Source organism: Pantherophis guttatus, chromosome 2 (assembly GCF_059756535.1).
Source record: "Pantherophis guttatus breed Tessera chromosome 2, ASM5975653v1, whole genome shotgun sequence".
Lineage (NCBI taxonomy): Eukaryota > Metazoa > Chordata > Lepidosauria > Squamata > Colubridae > Pantherophis > Pantherophis guttatus.
The window spans coordinates 180,958,334-180,974,248 of record NC_142064.1 but is presented as its reverse complement, the minus strand read 5'-3'; the positions used below and the strand labels follow the sequence as shown (position 1 = coordinate 180,974,248).

The window sequence follows — 15,915 nt, the reverse complement described above, 5'->3', positions numbered from 1 at the left end:
ATTTCATTAAAAGGAAAGGAATTCTATTTGTGGAATCCTAATGTTGATTTCACTGGGCAAAAAAAGCTGTGTAAAAAGGGTTGGAGAAAGAGAAGAGATAAAAACCATCTTAAAATTAGTCAAGCTCTAACGGTGATAAAAATGTCACCCTTTCAAAAAGTGGACTCAGAATTAGAACAAAGGGGGGGGGATCTTCCCTGAGAAGATTCATACATTTCTTACAAGTACATTTTTTACAGATATCTTGATAATTCTCCCCCAAAACATGACTTGCATTTGTAATATAGCCAATGTGAACTGTCAATTACATCCATTTAAGTGTCATCTGTCTGCTTGAGATGTTTGAAGTTCTTTTAACTGCAGCCCTAAGAAAATTTAACTCGCAAGCTGACAAATGTATTCTTACTTTTCTAATTTATGGAATTATACCTGTCCTTAAAGCATCAAGCTCTAATGAATGGTAGTATATTAAATTTTCCTAAGCTGAAACTGGCTGGCATTTAATACTAAGTCAAGTGCCTTTCTGACAGAATTATTATTTTTTTAAAAAAAAAAAAACTTTTCAAAAATTCTAAAAAACAAAACAAAAATCCATATATGCATGTCCACTATGCACAAGAAAATTGAAGTTAGAGATATCTGTCCATCAGACTGGCTTCCTGTTTAGAATGATTGCTCATTCTAATTGGAAATTTATATGTTAAACTAACTTGAGAAATCTGACCTCTCCTTCCTTAAATGTACATTTTTTATTGTTTTTATTATTTAATAACAAATGCAAGATCGCTCATGAGTGAAAATTGTACTTTAATATATCCAACCATTTTGTCTACTACAGTATTTAAAGCTAGAAATGAAGCTTCTTTAACTTCAGGTTGTAGCCACTAGAGGTCTTTTTTACTTTCATATGGTAGCTTCTATTCAGTTGGTGCTGCTTTTTTATTTATTCCTACGTGAGCAGACCAGTATAGTTCTGGCATATAAACTGTGCAAATTACTACATAAATGATAACTTATTTCAGCTTTTGGAGTTACCTTTTCACTACTCAAAGCTTTGGTTATCTGTGGAGGTCTAAAAGGAGAGATTTGCAGCAGGTAATCCCAGATCTTTCAGGTAAGGATTTTTGTAGCTTTTGTTACTAATGTTTTTCTCTCTAAGAAAAGCTTATGTTTTACTTTTAAGAGGCAAACATTATATTTTACTTTTAAGGGGCAGGCATTTCTGGATCATATGGAGATGTTAGAATGTTAACTGCTCGCCAAACCAGAGTTAAAAATTGTAATTGTTTGAAGATCAGCTTTGCTATTCAAATGTACTGATTTTATTGCGAAAAGGAACTCTCATAAGTATAAACAGCAGAATCTTATATATTTAAGATTGCTCTTTTTATTTGATTTTTGAGCTGTTTGATCATGTTTGAAAGCTTTTCAAAATGTTCCTGCTTATCCTTCCCAAAATGATTTCCACTAATCCCTTGTGGTTTAAGCAGCATCTTTGGAAAGATACTGTTCAGCAAAATCAAAACTATTTTTATAATGTAAATCTTTCTGAGAAAAGCCAATTCTCAAAATCTGGCTATCTGTGTACTGCAGCATTGTAAATGCACTGTTGTCCTTAAATGTGTGTGCAGATTTACCAACTGCAATTGGGAACAGTGTGAACTAACAGATGACATGCTTTGTTTTATTAAAACAATTCAGCTGGCAGAAGAGTTAAAATTATGGTTCTGCTATCCAGTTTTTAGTCACTGATTACTGGATGTTCAAAATACAAATTAGTGGTACATTTTCTTGCCGAAACATTTTATCATACCAGTGCCGTTCAGTAACTTCACTTTATAAGCAACTGACCCTTAATATTGCCATTAGCTGTTTTGTACTTAGTTCTGTAATCTACATCTCATTTTTCATCCAATCAAGCTACATGACTGATTTCAAAGTATCTTTGTTGTGGAGTTCCCCAGGAATGTTGTCAAATGTACAGAACTGTACAAGTCAACCAACACACTAAGAAATGGATGAAAGTGAATAAGAGTAGTAGATTCAAGGTGTGTGTGAGCATCCAGCTAGTCCTTAAAGCAACTCCCTATTTTTTTTATTATTTTTTAAGTTGTGATTTGATGTCTAAAACCTAGGATGAAGACACTTTTCTCAAGTAACCACTCATAGACTGTAATATGCACTCTGGTACATGTGTAACGTAAGAATGAGAACTTTGATGCCAGTTCCAAAATATCTAGCAGTTAAGGAAATAAAGTGGTTTAAGCAAAATTTTGACATAGCAGTTCAGCTACGCTTACTTCTTAAAGACTGTGTCACCGTACAGATAGACATGATTGAAATTAGGTCAAACATGTGTGAAAATAAGTATAACCATATGAAACATTAGACTGGTATGGGAAATGTTTAATAGAATGTTAAGGAAGAAAGATATGAATCTGTTTGGAAGATATGAATCTATTATCAATAGATGCAGTCAATAATATACATAAATATAATGATGGAATACACAATAACCTCTTACCATTAGAAAGAGATAATAAACGCAAAGATAAACAATTACCATTATCTAAATTGGCTATTTGGAAATATGGGATACTGCCAGATTTTTTAGGGAAAGGAGCGAAGGTCAAGTGGGATGACAAAGTAGATATTACTGAATTTATATCTGTCAGCAGCACACAAAAATCAAAACATTATGTCAAAAGACAATGAGATACTCTTTCAGTGACTATACAAAACTCTTTGACAGCAAAGAAAGTATGATGGGATGATTGAGTAATCTTTTTTAAAAATGGTCATATTGTGCCAAGTAGCCTTACATACCTATATTATGAAGCATTAGCTAAAAAAAAATCTTTAGAATTTTAAAATACAAGATATAGGAAGTAAGGAGTTATCTATCTAAAAGAAAAACATGGCTTGATTATATACAGAGTTCAGTAAAATTACAATTCCTTGGAATTTAATATGCGGTTCTAATATGTGGGAGAAGAATACCAGTTTACAAAAAGAGATGGCAAACTTCAGCACCTAGCAACCAAAATCTCATCATACTTTATAACACCAGATGGTGACAGGTTGCCGTAGTAACTTCAAATAACAGCCACCAGCCACATAAATAAAGAAAAAACCCTAATAGAAAGAGGGAAAGAGAACAGGATGTGAATAGTGAAGCCATTTATTAACATTCATCTGATACTACCTTATCCTTTGATACTCTTAGACAATTGGGCACTCCAAATACAATGGATGTCTTCTGCTTCCTCCCACTACATACACAATGTTCACTACCTTATTAGCAGAAAGGGAGCAAAAGGTGTTCTACTTTCCCAATAGGGGACTAGATTTACAAAGGTAGTTCTCGAAATGGAAATCCAACTTCAGACAACTGTGAATATAGAATAGAGCCAATCTCAGATATTCAGTAGCTATCTTTCTTCAGATTCATACCTACATTCAAGTAATACATTGAATCATAAGTAATCAAACTTCATCCAGCATGGTAAACAAAGAAAAAGAACTGCTAATTGCTTACTTAAGGTTAATGTAACTAAATTTAGCAGGTTGTGTAAAATCAGCTTTCTTCAGTTGACCTGTTTAAGGGTATTGTGCAAGATCAGCCTTTCAGACAGAGAATGCCTCTGCACATATTGAAATTGCTTATGAATTTGTCAAGCAATTTTCTATAACAATTGTGAGGGTAGAAGGGAGAAAAGAATTTGTTATATTAGTGAATGACAAAACTTCAAATGTTAATGAACTTGTCCAGAATATTGATGGTTTACAGTAGTAACATACAATATTTAAAAACATAGAAATTAAATTCTCCATAGAAAGAGGCGTAATAATACTATGTACTAGCAATAAATAATGATAAAAAAAACAAGAAAAGGGGATTAAGAACAAAAGATACAAAGGAAGAAATAATGCAACGGTAATAATAAAATTGTTTTGAATTGTTATTTTAAATTTGTTTTTAAACAGCTGTTTTATTACATCTGCCCAGAATCATGTTTGTGAGATGTGTGACTATGTAAATTTGATCAATGATATAAAATAAAAATAACATAGTTAAGGTGCTGGATTACAAACCAAGAGACCATGAATTTGAATCCTCCTTTAGGTATGGAACCTTTAAAAACTCTCTCAGCCCAACCCACTTCACAGAGTTGTTTCAGTGAAGAAATATAAGGAGTGAGCAGCATGTTCAGTGACTTGAGTAGTACAGTATTAGTTAATAAAGAAGTAAATCTAAAAATAGAGCCAGATCATGGCACTCATTATTTTTAAGTGTTCTTTGGAACAACTTGGTTTTCAGTGACTTCCAGAAAGATGAAGGACAATGATAGGCGTTCAGTCTCCAACATATGCTATTTCAGACAACCAAAGAAAGGGCAAAATCTCAGCCCCCTTCACCACATAGAACTAAGGAACAAAACTCCAAATCTCCCTGGATGATCTAGTCAGAAAGATGAATTCCAGTTGAGTATGTGTTCCCAAACATATCTAGACACCTAGCTGTCTAGAGCTTTACAGGTCAACATTAGGCCTTTGACTTGGACCTGGAAGACCATTGGAAGTTAATGAGAGTCATGCACATCTGTTAATATATGGATCCCTTCATTTTGCACAAACTGCACCTTCTATGTGGTCTTCAAAGAGAGCTTCATTGCAGTTTTTCAAACCATGCTGGACTACTGTCATCACAACTAGATGTAAAGCTGTTATATCAAGGCCTTCCTGTTCACAACTTCTACCAACCAATTCAACAATAGCCATGAGTCCAGGAAGACCACCAAACCACAGATCTGCTTTCTCAGGAATACTGTCTCCCTGTTAGAAACAAGAGTGAAGCCTACCGGGCACCTTGATTCATAAAAAGCAACTTAGTCATGTTTCCCTACAGAATCCTACAGGCTTTAAGCACTTGGACAAGACATTAGCAGCATCTCCATAGCAGCATTACCTGGTGATATAAAGCTGAGTATCACTGTAACTTTTATGACATCATACCTTGAACTAATGGATGACCCAGGAGAATCTTATCAGTACTGAAAAAGTACAGGTCAGAATCTTGAATCTTGGGATACCCCATGTGGAAACTATTACCAAGGATCCCAAGTCCCATGAAGCTGAGTAAAAGTGGTCCAAATAATTTGTTCTTGAGCAATCTTTTATCATTATTCCAAGAAACCTTGCAAAAGAAATAGAGATGGCAGTAGATATCTCAAGTAACCAGATCCAAAGAAGGGGGCATGCCACAGCCACAGTATAAGGCAGGGGTCTCCAAACTTGACGAGTTGAAGACTTATGGACTTCAACTCCCAGAATTCCTTAGCTAGTCATGCTGTCTGGGGAAATTCTGGGAGTTGTAGTCCACAGGTCTTAAAGTTGCCAAGTTTGGAGACCCCTGGTACAGTATAAGGGTTCTGGCATCCCCCATCTCTGAAAGTGAGGTGTTGATCATTTTGTGGATTCAACTCACTGTGCCTCCCCTCAGACCCAGACAATAGCCAGGATAGATGTAAGCCTAGCCACAATGAGCAAAAATCATCTTAGAGAACACTGCATTTATTTCTTCAGAGTCCACAAAGTGAATTGCAGATGATTATTATATACACATCAATGTGAAATCACAGCTGCCAGTTCTTTCGCAGGTGTTGGCTTTCATACACATTGAGTTCTTCTCAGAACCTATGATGTTATAATGTATCCAGGCAGTATATGTATAGATTCAAGCAGTGTGGCCTTTTGAAATTAACATATTGAAATTTTTGTTAATGCACAGATCTTCTTAGTGCCATCCAATATTTAATAGTATGGTACCCAGTTTCCTGATAACCAGGCTGGTTTATGCCATAATCTTCCAACTTTGATTTTCATATTCTCGTACTTTGTGATCTTCTCCAATTTTCTCTCTTCTATTCTAGTATCTACTTGTATTGTTATTGTTATTATTATCAGCTGGTGTAGGCTTCATACACTTCAAGTTCTTCCCAAGAACCTAAGACATCATAACATAATGTGATATAATATACCATATTTTTCAGAGTATAAGACACACCTTTTTCCCCCCTAAAAAGGGGTGAAAATTTAGGTACTTCTTATACACCAAATGTAGCCCCGCCCACCCCATGGACCCCACCCTTTGGCCTCTGCCTCGCAGCAGTTACCTCCTTGCAAGCAAACAGCAAGAAAAAACAGGTCCTTTCAGCTTCAGCACAGGCTAATTAGCACAAGTTGATTGGATTGGCTTCCCGACTCTCAGCGGATTTGCTCTCAGCTGTTTTGTGCAGGCTCTATGGCTTGCTGCAAAGAGGTAAATTGCTGGAGCAGATTTTTTTTTCCTTGTGCTAATCAAGCTATGCTGAAAACGAAAATGAAAGTAAAGCAGGCTGTTTGCTGTTTGCTGCAAAGGAGGCAAAATTGCTCAGAGGCAGAGGAAGATTTCTTTTTCTTCTTTTCCTCACCAAAAAAGGTAGGTGCGTCTTATACTCCGGTGCATCTTAAATTCCGAAAAATATGGTATAGATAATGTAATATAATGTTGTTATGGTTGTTGTTATGGTTCTTTGCACATTCAGCCAGATGTTTAAACTGGATTTGGCATTTTTATCCAAAATCAAGTCCTTCCTTGTTATTTCGTAATATAAAAGGTAACATCACAAGATGTAAGTGTTGCAATTGATTGATGGTGATTTTTGTCAATGCCACTGCTGTTCAATTGGTGCTCCAGAAGTTTTGGAGTTGCATCCAAGGTGGATTGATAGTAGGGACTATCCTCTCAGCCAAGGCTTCTGGTAGCCAACTGTTTATGATGTTACTTTCCCCACGTTCTTTTGCAATTATATTTGTATTTTGGTCTGTGACCGCAAATAAAAGTTACTAATAGGGACTATTATCATTATCATTCATCTTTGCTTTATTTTGCTACAATTGTTCTATTTCTATTTACAGGTCTTTGTACTTATTTTTAAATTTTTTTCAGTTCTTTCTCTTTTATTCTACTATCTCCAAATACTGTCACACCCACTATCCAGACTTTTTCATCTTTCTTATCAACAGTGTTTGGGCCAAGGCAGGTGGCAAGTCTTGTCTGTTTAGGATGTTCTAAAGTCCCAGAACATTTTAGCTTCTTCATTCTCTACTACTTTTGGGGGTGGTGGTGCAGAACTGGTTCAGTGACATCATATTGTCACCGCTACCGGTTCGGTGGAACCGAACTGAACCGGGAGGAACCCACCACTGACTACTTTGTCTATTTTGTAGTCCTACTGATTCTTGTTTGCAGGCAAATAGTATTTCTTGCAGATTTTCCAATGCACCATTGTTGCTACTTTGTCATGCCATTGTTTGCAGCAGCTAAGTAGGTAGTCCATTGTTTCTTCGGCTTCTTTGCATTTGCTGTCTGTTGCTATCTTCCCAATTCTGGATTTGTATACGTTCTTAAGACTTTTCTCGTGCAGTCAGTATTAGCCCTTCTGTCTTTTTCTTCAATTTTCTTTTTTATAGCCATTGCCAGGTCATGTTGTTATCTTCTTTGCCTGCTATTTTTATGCAATAATTTGTCTTGCCATGTCTCTTTTCTATTCTTTATTTGTTCTTTCTTGTAGATAAGTTTTGTTTCTCCACTACTCAGTAAGCTTTCCTGGTACAGTAGCTTCGTTGCATCTTCTTCACTGTCCTTTGGATATTATTTCAATGCCCTTTTTTATTTCCTCAGCTGTATAGTATGCTTGCAACATTCCACATCTACCTACTTTCTTTGGCAAATAGAGTCTGTCAACATTGCAGACATGGATGACGGGCACAATTCTATGTCATTATTTTAATCCTGCCTTTTATATATTTTCCATATATCCAGTTACCATATCAAACTCCATGCAGAGTCTCCACTTGGTAAATCCTAATGCCTTTAACTGCATGGCACCGTGCAAATTGTTCATGTAAAAACCTCTACACTTGCTGTTTCACTGTATGGAGGCCTTTCCTCCCTACCTCTCCGAACGACATCATGACCAATACCGGTATTCCGATTAATCCCCCTTCTCTATCGCTCTCTTGGTAGTACTTTAGATAATCACAGTTGAGTCTCCTAAGATTACCAGATCCCAGTTCACTGCAGTGACCTCTTACTATAGCCTCCCACAATTGGGCATGCCAGGTAAATTGTATGGGCTTTTTCTATACAAACTTCAACTAGTTCAAAACAGCCCATAAACAGAATCCTCACAAGAGTTGGGTAGGAAAGATGCCAGCATCATCCATCCACAGCTTACCTCTTATCAACCATCATATTTTGAAGGACCTTTAAAGGTTCGAATGCTATAAGGTTAAGAGAACTTGAATAAATAACCTTCAATTTAGCATGCAATTCTGAAATTACACTTAATAATTCTTTTCTGTTTGCTATTTATGCAGTATAATTAGTTTCTACCCTTTAAAAAGTCCTGTACAGATTAGCTCTGAGTATTTCTCACTCAGCACTATTAAAATCTGATCCAAGGTTATTAAGTAACTAAGTGAACCATTATTTGGGAATTAAGAAAACTGAAAACAAAAAGTTAATGGATTATTTCCCAATTTATTATAGATTTATGCAACATTGATAATCACAATTATGCATACCCATTAATCCCTTAAGCATCCATCCTTATTATTATCAAACCAAAATAAATTGATACCTTTAACACAATTCTATATATCTCAGAAATATTCTTTCGAAAATAGTCACATGTAATTTTTCCCAAAGAAGCAATAGGCTTCTAGATACAATTCATTGTATCTAGCTTCCTATAATTCATTGAAGGATGTCATTTAATATGCTTTTCGGTGAATGTGGAGAATCCTATTCCACAATGATGTATCTATAAGAATATGTTGTTAATCAGACATTAACATTGCTTTCAACAAAAACTAGGTACCTTGTTGTTCTTCTTGGCATTTGTCTCATTTAGTTGCAGCATACACTTGTTCTTGCACTATGCTCACCAATTCTTATAGTAAAGTTAATCAATCAATCCATGATGTGATGAGGGCTCTTGTTTTTCAATCAACTTCTCCCAGAGCTGACACTGACTGGACTGTATCAAGGTTTCCTCCAATCTAGTCGAGAATCTTAACTGCTATACATTTGATTTGCAAACAGAAGAAGACAACCACTTTTACTCTACAGTATGTTGTGGCTTTTATTCCATAATCATATTCCCCCCCCCTCTGTCTCCTTCTCTCTCTCCCCCCCTCCCCCCTCACATTTTATAGTTTGCTAAGGTAAATTCTACAAAAGAGTAAAGAGTAGCCAAGGTTGTCCGATATATGTATCTGATGAATTTTAGTTATTGAAAAAGGTAGAAGAAAAAGACAGTAATTTTAGCATTATTATTTCATTCTTAGGGAATACAGGTAGTCCTCAATTTATCACCACAATTGATGTTGCTAAATTAGAGATTTGTTAAGTGAGTTTTGCCCCATTTTACGACCTTTCTTGTTTCAGTTGTTAAGTGAATGACTGCAGTTTGTAACATGGTTGTTATGTGAATCTAGTTTCTCCATTGACTTCGCTTGTCAAAAGGTCACAAAAGGTAATCACATGAACCTGGAACACTGCAACAGTCATTAATATGAATGAGTTGCCAAGTATCTGTATTTTGATCATGGGACCATGAGGATGCTGCAACAGTCCTAAATGTGAAAAAAGGTCATAAGTCACTTTTTTTCAGTGCCGTTGTAACTTTGACCAGTCACTAAATGAACTGTTGTAAGTTGAGGACTGCCTGCATTAACAGACTCTTAAAAGCCCATCCACAATTTTCACTGCCCCTTTTTAAAATCAAGATTGTCAAATTGGGACTGTTCTGAATCTTTCTCATGGTTTTTACTTTCTTAGTAATCATGTCAGGTTCTGAATGCCAAAACTAAATACCTGTACACCAACCGTTTCCCTCTTGATTCATTTTTTGATGTACTATTTATGGACATCTTATTTTGAGTAGAATTTAAGAGTATAACATCTACCTGGTAGATTTAAGCAATGGAAAATGTGAGATTATATAATTTAAAACAAATATGAACAGGGTGTAGTAGCAGTTGTATTTTGAAAAGAAGTTAGAGATTACCAAAGCACACATTTCTTTCTTGCATAATCTATCTTCAAAATAACTAAAACAGAGAGGGTTATTCCTTTCTAATCTTTATTTGTGTTAGGGGCAACCCATTGTTAGGTGTCAGTTCTAGCTCATCACAAGGAATTTCATTCCCTCAGTCCTTTGGTGGTCTTTGAATTTTTTACCATAAATTACTCCTCTCCCCAGCTTGAATGTCTTCTGGGTGGAAAGGCAGGATATAAATAGAATTAATTAATTAATCCTATGCTTGCCCTATGTGGATTTTTTTTTTAACGACTCACAGAAGTATTTGTTAGAGATGAGTTTTCACTAGTAGCAAGAAAGCAGTTATAGTCTTTTTTTACAAAAATGTCTTTAATAGAATATTTATACTGTTTCAAGATAATGGCTTACATGCAATATAAAAAAACTCTGTAAATATAAATATAATTTCAGATTCTGGTTGGAATACATCAATATTTAAAAAGAAAAGAAAAGTAAAAGGATACACTATAAAACCAAAAAATGACGCACGATCAATGCATATTGAAGACTGAATATAGCAAATAGTCCATAGCAGAACAGAATTATCTATCATCTTGGTCCAATTCATGGACCAGATCTTTGTCATTCTATAAAAGGTTAACAGGATCAATTCATAATAAGCAAAGCAACAGAGAAGGCACTTTGTTGTGACCTAGGCTCAATTAGGCATTACCAGACACAATTAGTCTTAAACAAACCTATTTTATTATAACAGCTGGGAATTACTTCATTCCCAGCTTAGTCCAAATTAATTCCAAAACAAGTCCTTCAGAAAAAGTCCTTTGGCTTATCACAAACCTTTATCTTCTTTGGCACCCTGCCAAAGGCCTTTCTTGGCAAAGCCCCATGAAGTTCAGAAACAAGAGACGCCGACTAGAAACAGATTTAGCAACATTGCTTTCCTACAAAGAGCCCAAGAGCCTTTGCTGCTCTTTTAAGCCTTATGGGAGGGGCCAATCATCTCCTGGCCTTACTCCCGAGTCATCCTTTTTGCTTTAGCTGCTCTTGCCTTCTGGAAGCTCTAGGAACAGGCTCTTCCTGTTACTCTGCATCTCCGCTGTCCGACTCGAGGCTCAGGAATCCGTGCATTACTCCCAGATGGCCCCAGCCCCATTCTCTGCCTCCAACACAGAGCCCTTGTCAGGGCCTTCCCCAGACTCCAGGACTGGCCCATGGTCCTCCTCACTGTCTGACTCCGCTGCTAGCTCCACGGGCTACTGGCAGACCACAACACACTTTTAGTAGGTCCTGTTATATAACATTGCTTCAAAGAAAGGACCTAGAGCCTCCCCATCCTATGCAACCTCATGGAACAGCAAGACATGATTTCAAAATACATACATTTCTAGGATCCCAGTTAGCATTAAGAACCCAGTGAACCCAGTGAAGCAAGGAGAAAAGAGAATGGAGCTGCTCCCTCTCCCTTTAGGGATTCTTCCCAGATGGCAGCTGGAACAAAATATGAATTTGTGGTTGCTCTTATATAGTTGGTGCACATGTCTATGGCAAGCATTCAAAAGAGGTTTTCATAGTGTGGCTGAGTCCAAACAAACTATGTGGTCTAACTTCACATTAGGAGATTAACTCTCCTTTGGAAGCTTTTTTAGATATGAAAGTATGACTCTATCTGACAAATGGTTGGCTTTACTCTTAAAACATTTTCTTGATAATTTTATGGTAAGTTTTACATGGAAAAGTTCCTAAACTGTCAGTTCATTGGCTCTCCTCCACAGTGGCCTTTTAAAATCCTTTTGTATCTAACTCACACTGATAAATTCTTTTATTCTAATTTTTGTAAGCTTGACAAAATAATTACTTTATTTTATTCTAACGTAAGATTGTATAATTGCGATGTTTTATACGCTTTAACTTTCTGCAGTATTTTGGCCACTTTGGGTTCCACCCAAGTATTCTTGTGAATGGAGGTCTAAAAGTTAAAAAAAGTGATTGCTCAAAACTGGAGCAATCCTGGAGCAGCCTAGAACTAGGTCTCAAGTCTCAAATGGTAATCAAAATTATTCCAGTGGCTTTCCTTTCTTAAGAATGAACGAATGATTGAATAATTATTTTCTGTTTGTTTTAGAGAGAAATAATACTCCAGAAAGGCATAATCTCCAAATTAAAACTAACCCAATATTTAATTTCACATTTAGTACATTATAAATTTAAGATACAACTATCTTATAAAATGAAAATCTTCTTTGTGTCAACCACCATAAATTAGCAAATGAAATCATACATGCTAATTGTCTTATCAATATACTTTATTAACCAGAATTCATCACTAATTCAAGGAGCTTTCCAAACGCCCTTTATCCACAGTGAATGTTCATGAATAATAGCCTTCCCATTTTCTTATCCCTTAGCAAGGGATTAGATCTAGAAATCATATTACTTGGAAAAGCACCCAAAAACATTCAGGAACATTTCATAGTATCCATGGATAATTATTTTAACTAGTTCCCATCTTTCCGGGGAAAGAGATCTGTAGTCACTTCACATTTCCCCACATAGATCATGGCAATAGTCCACCACAAAATTCATCTAACATCAATTCACTTTTATCCTAGTGAAAGAAAACAGTTGAAAGGATTTGAGTGGGCAGCCTGAATATAATGAATCTTAAGATTCTACAAAGTTTCTGTGAACTTTGGCATGGATAGTTAACATTTAGGCAGACAGTACACAACACAAATAATCTGTTTAACCTCTGTGACCTATTGCTTTTCATTTATTATATTAACCACACTAGTAATATCTTGATTGATGCTTTTCCAGAATAAAACTATTAGAATAAAATAAGTGAAAAGCTATTTTCTCTATGCTTACTTATGGATATAAGATTAGGCATACGTTGGTATAATTGCATCTTTCTTCAAACAGAATTATAGTCTTAATCCTAAATATGTGTGCGCAGGATTATTATTGTAGTGCAAATGTATAATTATAATTAAAACCTCATTAACTCAATTGACTTATTGCAACCCGAATTGCTCATTTCTTTGTTGGATGATTTCTTTGCTTATATCACAAGATAAACTCGTTTATATCACAAGATAAACTTGTTTCCCCATCTATTTATTTTAATATTAAGGTCTTAATATTAATATTACCTTAATACTAATATTACCTTAATATTAATATTAATGTTTAATATTAATTTAATATTAATATCTTCCCATAAATTGCATATACGTCAGCTAGAAATTACTGACAAAAACACAATGGACAATGAGTAAATACATCATGGGTTTGTTTGTTTTTTTAATGGTGTTCCTGTAATATAAAGATAATATATTTTCATTTGGAAAAATATTTCTACAAATTTGATAGCAATTGCAAAATTATCATCGCCAAACAAAGCTATCTGATTGAGTGAGTCCTTTTCCAATAAAATAAAATGGTAATTGAGAAACAGATGTACCTTTTTTTTTTAAATATAGCATTTGAGTAGTGCATTGGTGGTTACTCTAAAAAGAATAGGCAAGGCCTAGATTAAAAACTGGGCAGAGTCTGAAAACAAAAAATGAAAAGTGATTTAATTTATTTTTATTTGAGTTTAATGAATTAAATGTACTTAAGATGGTTAAAAAGTAATGTCCTCCTTAAGTTATGTTCAACTCCTGATGATTTCATAGGCACTTCCATCATGGCAACAGTATAGGAGTGTTTGGCCACTACCTTTTTCCAAAATGTTTTTTCATTATTTTTACTATTATTTTCAGTGTAGTATATAGCTCCTGCCAACCTAGCAGTTTGAAAGCATGCAAATGTGAGTATATAAATAGGTACCACTTCAGTGGGAAACGTAATTGCACTCCGTAATGTCATGATGGCCACATGACTGCAGAAACATCTTCGGACAGAACTGGCTCAATGGCCTTGAAATGGATATGTGTACCACACCCTATAGTCAGTTACAACTAGCAGAGTAAAATCCGCAGGAATTCCTTTACTTTTACTAAAACACTGGGATTTTAATTCCTGTTCAGCTGCTTCAAGATTAGCTAAACTCAGCTACAATGACTGTTGTTACGTCTTATAATTTAAATCTAATTCCCATGTATGTCATCATATTCTCTCTTCTATCATAGTAAACATTAAATATGTTTGGCAACTTTTGGTTGAGTTTTGTGAACCATCCTCAAAATTCTCTGAGGTCTTTAGTGGCCTTAAAACTATGCATATCTGCATTTTAAAAATTCTCAGTATTGCTTCTTTTAAATATCTTGTTGTCCAAATCATTTATGTCATTTACTACTGTAATGTTCTCTACATGGGGCTCCCCTTGAGGAGTACCTGGAGGCTCCAACTGGCGCAGAGTGCGGCTGCGCGGGTGGTTATGGGAGCGACGTAGCGCTCCCATGTAACACCTCTCCTGCGCGAGCTGCACTGGCTCCCGGTGGTCTTCCAGGTGTGCTTCAAGGTTTTGGTTACCACCTTTAGAGCGCTCCATGGCTTAGGGCCTGGTTATTTACGGGACTGCCTGCTGCTGCAAATGGCCTCCCACCGGCCGGTACACTCTCACAGGGAGGGACTCCTCCGGGTGCCGTCGGCCAAACAATGTCGGCTGGCAGCCCCCAGGGGGAGAGCCTTCTCTGTGGGGGCACCTACTATCTGGAACGAGCTCCCCCCGGAGATACTGAGGATCCCAGATCTACGCACCTTCCGCTGTGCTCTTAAGACTTTTTTATTTCACCAGGCTGGTCTGGCCTAACTTTTCCCATTCTTTTTTAATGTAAATTTTAATGTAAATTTTAATTTGTTCTTAACCTGGGGTTTTAAATTTGTCTTGGGTAAATTGATTTAATTCGATTTTACTTCTGCTCTTAATTTTTGTATTCTATGTGTTTTATTCTGTGCCTGTTCACCGCCCTGAGTCCTTCGGGAGTAGGGCGGTATACAAATTAAATAAAATGAAAAAAATGAAAATGAATGTATATTTATTTTAGGGATTTGTGTGAATAATGCTATTAAACACTGTGAGGGACATCTCATACATTTTTTTAAATATAAATGCATTGATGTCAATGTGATTTGGCAGGAATGCTCAACTTGCAGTTCCAGGACTGGCAGTGGTTACAATCTTGTTACACTACAAAGTTGTTAGTGCGTTGTTTTTGTGGTTTTGTTTTTTTTTGTTTGCTGCTCCCTAGAATCTGTCTGATAAACTAGCATCAACACTTATACATAATACAATCATATAATTCAATTCATATGATTCAGGCTTTCAGACCTTAAAACAGTGGTGCCTTGTTTTGTTTTTTCTGGAGAGATGGCAGGAGCCAGAGGCTGGAGAGCTTTGGATTTAATCAGACAAACAACAGCAGGAGACTCAAAGTTGTACCTGGCTCAAAGGAGGCTGTCTAGTCACATCATTACTGCCACTTTTTTTCCCCTGATGTGCCAGCTGTCTCTATAGATTTGTGCAGTGATAGCTAGATGCTAATGCAAGACAGAGTTATGCAAATGAAACAGATCTTTTGGCTTGTGCTAAGAAATATAAATTTATCCAAGGCAAAACAACATAACACAGTAGCATGATGCTTTTAATACTTCAATTTCTATTATAATAATTGTTTGTAATTATGACAATCTTAAAATACAAATACTGCCTTCCTGGCTTTGAAGTGTTTGAGTCCAGTTAAATTTCATTCAGGATTCAAATAATATATGCAGTATGAATATTCCTGTTCCATCAGGGACAATCAAAATGTGATACAATGGTTAAGAAAAATCTATTTTGGGTAATACCTGAAGATAA

The 15,915-nt window shown here is 35.9% G+C and overlaps 1 protein-coding gene and 1 long non-coding RNA gene across 3 annotated transcripts in view; one reads left to right on the top strand and one right to left on the bottom strand.

Moving 5' to 3' along the window:
• DOCK2 (dedicator of cytokinesis 2) overlaps positions 1-15,915 on the bottom strand; it is a 306,359-nt gene that overhangs the window by 102,655 nt on the left and 187,789 nt on the right. The window lies entirely within an intron of this gene.
• Positions 991-15,915, top strand: part of LOC148115446 (uncharacterized) — a 66,746-nt gene continuing 51,821 nt past the window's right edge. For both annotated transcript variants that reach the window (XR_015732526.1, XR_015732527.1), the window contains exon 1: positions 991-1,114. This is a non-coding gene — a long non-coding RNA (uncharacterized LOC148115446). The remainder of the gene's footprint in view (positions 1,115-15,915) is intronic.